This window comes from Topomyia yanbarensis, chromosome 1 (assembly GCF_030247195.1).
Source record: "Topomyia yanbarensis strain Yona2022 chromosome 1, ASM3024719v1, whole genome shotgun sequence".
Taxonomy (NCBI): domain Eukaryota; kingdom Metazoa; phylum Arthropoda; class Insecta; order Diptera; family Culicidae; genus Topomyia; species Topomyia yanbarensis.
In genome coordinates this window covers 104,991,839-104,997,730 of record NC_080670.1, presented here as the reverse complement: position 1 = coordinate 104,997,730, position 5,892 = coordinate 104,991,839, and the positions used below count along the sequence as shown (strand labels likewise).

Below are 5,892 nucleotides of genomic sequence, written 5' to 3'. Positions count from 1 at the left end.
ATTGTCACGTTTTATAGAACAACAATAGCTTCCATAGAGTTTTGCTTTTCGTAACTGAAAACTATTATGGTAGTTTTAGAAATTACCATCCCATGATAATTTTTATTTTGATCATTCTCGGGTATATGTGAAGTTTAAATGAGATCATCGATCCAGTCCAACATCAAATGAAACGTTTGCTGGTCGCGGAAGGAAGGACCCATCTGTGTATTATCAAACAAACATCTCATGGAAAGGCTAATACAGACCGACTTCTGAATCGATTCCATTTAAAACGCAACAGTCGATAGAGACATAATCGATCGTTGCATTCGAAAATGATTTCGATAAGGAAACAACCTGAATTCAAATCAGACTCCTGGAGATTTATATGTGATTCAATATTCAATATACATGAGCTTTACCGAAAGGTTTTTGACATTTAAAGATTTCATATGGGATCGTAGTATTCATACCGTATTTCCGCAGCCATGTCTGCGATTCTTATGAACTTGATCAGATCAAAATCTACCAAACCTTCCATTTAAGGCTAAGCTTGTGAAAATTGAATAAGCCGTTTTCCAAGAAGCCGAAGAGACATTAATTCTGAAATATTCCAAGAACCAGAAACATGCGAAATTTTCGAGATAGACGCTGGAATCAAAAAAAAACTTTGTCTGGCCATCAGCGATCAAGAATGCTCTAGCAAAGCTAAATATAGATCTTACAAATAATGGTATCATCGGCACTTACCGCAGGAAGAACCGGGAATCCATTATCGATGTCAATTTTTGTATCCTTGGAGTAACTGGAAAGATGGACTGAAAAGTGTGCGAGGATATATCCACAGCGACCACCAAGCGATTTGGTACAGCATTGATAACAGGACTATGAACTACACATGAATATGAATATGTAGGAGATATATAAACGAGTGAAGATGGAAAACAGCGATTTTTCATATGAACGTGTCCGTCGAAGAACTTGAATTTGAGGGTATCCTCTTCAACCTAAATGCGAACGAGTTCACGGCAGTACTAACAAAGGCGTGTAATGCGACCATACCAAGGGATGGGAAATTGAGAAACGGTCGCCGGGTGCAATACGACGATTATCGATCTACGTATAAGTTGCCTCCGAGCTTGGAGAAGAAGTCGGAGATCACTTCGGTTTCTCATCTCGCTCAGTTCAGAAGCTAGAAATCGCTCCGCTGCAATAGCAGGGCAAGTAATCAAATTTACCCGCGCGACGCTTGGCAAAAATTGATTCCTTCTGCCTAGTGTGTGATACGTGAACAAACAATGAGTGACAATGCCAAGCAAAAGTTTATCACGATGCGGGCAAACTGTGTTGCTGTTGACTACACGAAATATCCGGTAATACCATCAATTCATGAAGGGGAGCAAATGTTGAAGGTGAACTTGAAGTTCAACGTAGCTTGCAGTACTTTATGCGGTGCAATTCCACCATTTACGTCATGCGGTACTGAATATGTTAAAAAATATTAGTCAAGCAGAATCATTCGCTTCCCAGAACAACATGAAACACGTCATCGAATGTAATGGCATTTTATACAGTATCCCAATATATATAAATGTTGACATGACCTGGCACCACGTACTAGTTCCTTCGCTATCAAACAAATCCTGTCAAAATACGGAGAGGTGAATAGTGTTAAGGAAGATAGTTGGAGGAACTTCTTCCCAAGACTCCGCAACGGAGTTTGTGTGGTGAGAATGCGTCCGACAAAACCTATTCCCTCTTACTTGACTTTTACATGCAAATCACCTCATGGTGTTGAATATTCTCAACGAACACTAGTCACGCACCCAGGACAGATTCCTACCTGTCAATATTGTGATCATCTGCTACACCACGGGAAACCTTGCGCAGAGACTGCTAAAGAAATTCCACCTGATACGACCAAAGCCGGTATACAATCATCGTATGTTAAACCACAACCAGTTGGTAAACCAACGACTGCAGACCGGACATTCACAAACACCAGCTCAACAACGATCGGCCCCAGTACCACTAAACCAACTGACATTACCAACATCGAAGTAACAACGATTACAGCAAATGTTTCCAAACCAACAACCAACACCACCAATAAGGAATCTAATACCGATGAAGAAGAATTTACAACAGCGACCCGTAAGCACAAACAACAAATACGAACATCGGACGATGAGCAAGATGAATGCAGTACCGATGATGACATGGACGTAAACGAAAACGCGAGAGAAGACGGACCAAAAGACCCCCAAGGTGCGCTCCACGGCTCAGTTGTGCTAACGCATTGAGCCGTGTCAAATATATTTAAAATTAAAAAGAAATCAGAAAGCTCGAGGGAAGCGAGCTGCAAGAACCGCTCTCAACAAAGCATTCAAGCTGTACAAGAAAGCTTTGCCACAAAGCCAACGCGAATTTCCTTAGGAGAGACCTACAAAGTTGGCATAACAAAGATAAAAGGCTCAGCTGCACCACCTGAAAGGTGCCCGGAAAAGATGGAGGTCACCATTGAAAGGTTTTCCCCACAACATGAATCTATTTTCGCCGTACAGTGAGGAGGATGATCACAAAGATGAAGATCGATTTACCAACAAACAGCTTATCGAGATGACGAAAGCCATAAAAGTGAAGCGATACATGAGAGCCCGGATATGTTCAAAACGATCCGATAATTGGAAGCGACAAAAGCTGATGTTGCTTCCGATGCCGGGACAACATGGAAATCTTTCAGCGTAGTCAATATATCCCTTGGTAATGTTAAAGAGAAGGAGTAATCCTGAACAAGCTAACGAAGTACGCGGACCGTGAGAACGGCATCTCATGTAATTCGGCTTCCTTATAGGCAGGTCTACAGTGAAATCCATCCAAACGGTTGTGGGAGCTGTGGAGACATCAGAGATAAGGATATCGTTTTTGCGTGGTAGTTCCCTTAGGCGTGAAGAATGCTTCAATAGTACTAGCTGGGAAGCAATCGCCCATTCGCTGTACAGCATGAGTAACTCTGCAGGATACTATAGAGCTACTTTCAGTACCGAACACTGATCTACGAGACAGACAAGGGGGATTCACAACTACAACTGACGTTCCTCGACTCGACGCTGTGGAACGCAGTGTACGATGGAGTATTGAAGCTGAACCTTCCCAGAGATATAACGATTTTCGGCTTCACGGATGATGTGGTGTTCCAAGTAATCGGACAATCGCTAGAAGAGGAGACACTCGACACGAAGACGATTGCCCATCATAAAACTGAGTTGGTGATGACTAGCAGCCGAAAGACAGCGCGGTCGGAAAATATATCATCGACTTGAACTTTTAAAGTCACGACGATTATGTTAAGGGGAAGGCTGTGAGAGCAACCACAGCTTTGCTTGAGGCGCCAGTGTACTGAGCACCACGAACCAGCGGAAATCGTTGGACCGAAGCATGTGAGCAGACTAGTTTCACCGCCAGGGACAAGATCGAGTAGGTCGAGTGAAGCACCAGGTCGTCGAGTTTTCAACGAACCGGAAGCAGCGAACCAGAAGCTACGCTCTATCCGGTATCGCAGAACCGTCCTCGCCAAGTACTGGTTGGCCCTTTGAGTAGGATTTATTGACTATGCGAGTAGATTGCGACAAAACTGGGAGCTAAATGACTCGCGCAACAGGCATCGATATCGGAAGAACTTCCGACGAGGAATTGAAATGGCTCGCGAAAACAGGAACTAAATGGTTCACAGAAACGAGAGCCAAATGGCTAACGGAAGTTCATCACTGCGATTAGCCGGATATGTGTTCGGAGCTAAACCGCTCTTATGTATCATTTTGTCTTGAGACTGAATCAGCCTCCCCACGATATAACGCTTCGATGCAATCTGGTGAAACAAAAGAAAGGAAGAAAAGTGAGGACTGTAGGTAGTGAGTCCCACCTAGGGCCAATGCAGTTTTGAAGCTATTTAACCATACTATAAAACATAGACATTTTCAGATATCGACGAACTAAATCTAGTGGTATATGACACTCGACACTCCGGGTGTAGCTTAAAAAGTCGAGTTTCAGAGTGATTGCACAGTCTTCCTTATATGAAAAAGGCAAAAAATGAACTGATGATTGCTATACATATCATAAATCCGTACGACTATCAAATGAATTTCTCTGATGTGGCTACCTACTGCGCAACAAGATGGAGAAAAATGCGAAGATTTTGAAGATGTACACGGAACCGAGCCGAATTACTATCATGTACCAAACAAACAAATCTACAAGTCTTCAAGCACAAGCGATAAACCAAAGCTTATGTTTCCACTAGAGTTCGAAAAAAGTATAGTATGCACAGGATGTACGTTCACCAGGCTACTGTATACGAAATACGCAATAGAAAAAAAATATCAGAGAAAACCATGTCTGAGATGAATAATTCCATTGATGCACACTTTACCTTTGGATTCATTCCAGAATGTTTTCCAAAAGTCCATAAGTGAAATGTTGCAATCCTGTTTCTGTACATTGTTATCAAGCAGGTTCACCTTTGACCGATTTTTATGCCTTGTGTGTACAGTCGGTCCATGTGCCGCCACAACGGAATGAAAAATATTCAAGCAACCAAAAGTTAATACCTTAATGTACTCTTAAATGTTTACATTAAGTTCTAGAGAACTTTCAAGCTTTTTTTGGGAATTTAGAAATTGCACTGTTCGGAAAATTATTTAAAACGAAAACTTTTGCATCCCTTTCCTATGTGAACTTTTGATTGATTCAGTAATGTTTGCTTGAATTTTTCTAGTAAAACAAATAGCTCAACCCCGCTATACGAAATCACCCTGTGAAAACGTCCACGATTGTTCAATCGAAAGAAAATGTAAAAAGAACAAAAAATTGTGTTTATTAAAATAAATATTTTTTTTTGTTTGCCCCCCCCCCTTCAGAAAAAAATTTGTACTTGGACATAATTTTTAAAAAAGATTTGTAATGGCCTTATTGATAAATCTCCAGGCGAAGCGACAGTGTATTCTCTTTGACACTTTGAACTGAAGATGGCAACGAAATGATTGGTAATCCTGGGTATCCTGCGTAACACGTATCATCAAATCTCTTATCATCCTATTGAATCATGATGCTCGGACCTATAATCGGCAAATATAAATTAAATTCGAAGCGCGGTTTGTGTCTGCTAAGGATACGAGGTTGAAGATTGCGTAAGTTGCCTATTTGAAAGGTTTCCCCAGAAAACCTAAACAAACTTTATTTCAGATTGAAGCTACTTCTGAGTGAAAATAACTCGTTTAATAAGACGTCAACCTGGATAAAAGTTGGCCGTCATGACAGGACATGATCGCTCTAGTAAGTTCTGTAGGAATAGAATGAGTACTGTGAACACCCCTCGTAGAGTAAACGTGTGTAGAGATTAAATAAACTATACTGCCAACACTGTTATCTTACTGCTACTAATAATAAAGTGAACTCGATACTGATCGAACGTATTTTTTCTGCTTTCTTAGCGACGCGAAAGATATTACTTCCCGAGTGGTTTCCTTTTCCTCTATTTTGGTCACGTTTCGCGTGTCTGCTGTTCTGAATGCCCATCAGGTTATGGGCCCAGATACCGAAGGAGGAATAAGATTGTGATTTGTCGAGAAAGGACCGTTTTCCAGAAGGTGTGCTCTTCTGATGGTATAGTGAACATTTTTCGTTTCGGAGAAAACAAGATGGCTGACTCACTGAAAGTGTTGTTCCCGAAACTCAATAGCGGAAATAATGTGTCATGGCGGTTTCGGATGAAGTCGTTGTTGGAACGCGAAGAGCTATGGGACGCTATAGAAAGTGTGAAGCCCGAAGAAGGAAGTGCTGAGTATCCACAATGGAAGAAAAGTGACACCAAAGCTCGTGCGACAATTGCTTTGTTTCTAGATGACAGCC

At 41.5% G+C, this 5,892-nt stretch overlaps 1 long non-coding RNA gene across 1 annotated transcript in view; it reads left to right on the top strand.

The window, feature by feature from the left end:
* The window catches only part of LOC131678044 (uncharacterized), a 6,071-nt gene extending 640 nt beyond the window's left edge, over positions 1–5,431 (top strand). The window contains exons 2-3 of the long non-coding RNA XR_009303580.1: positions 4,969–5,171; positions 5,227–5,431. This is a non-coding gene — a long non-coding RNA (uncharacterized LOC131678044). The remainder of the gene's footprint in view (positions 1–4,968; positions 5,172–5,226) is intronic.
* Positions 5,432–5,892: the final 461 nt, after the last annotated feature.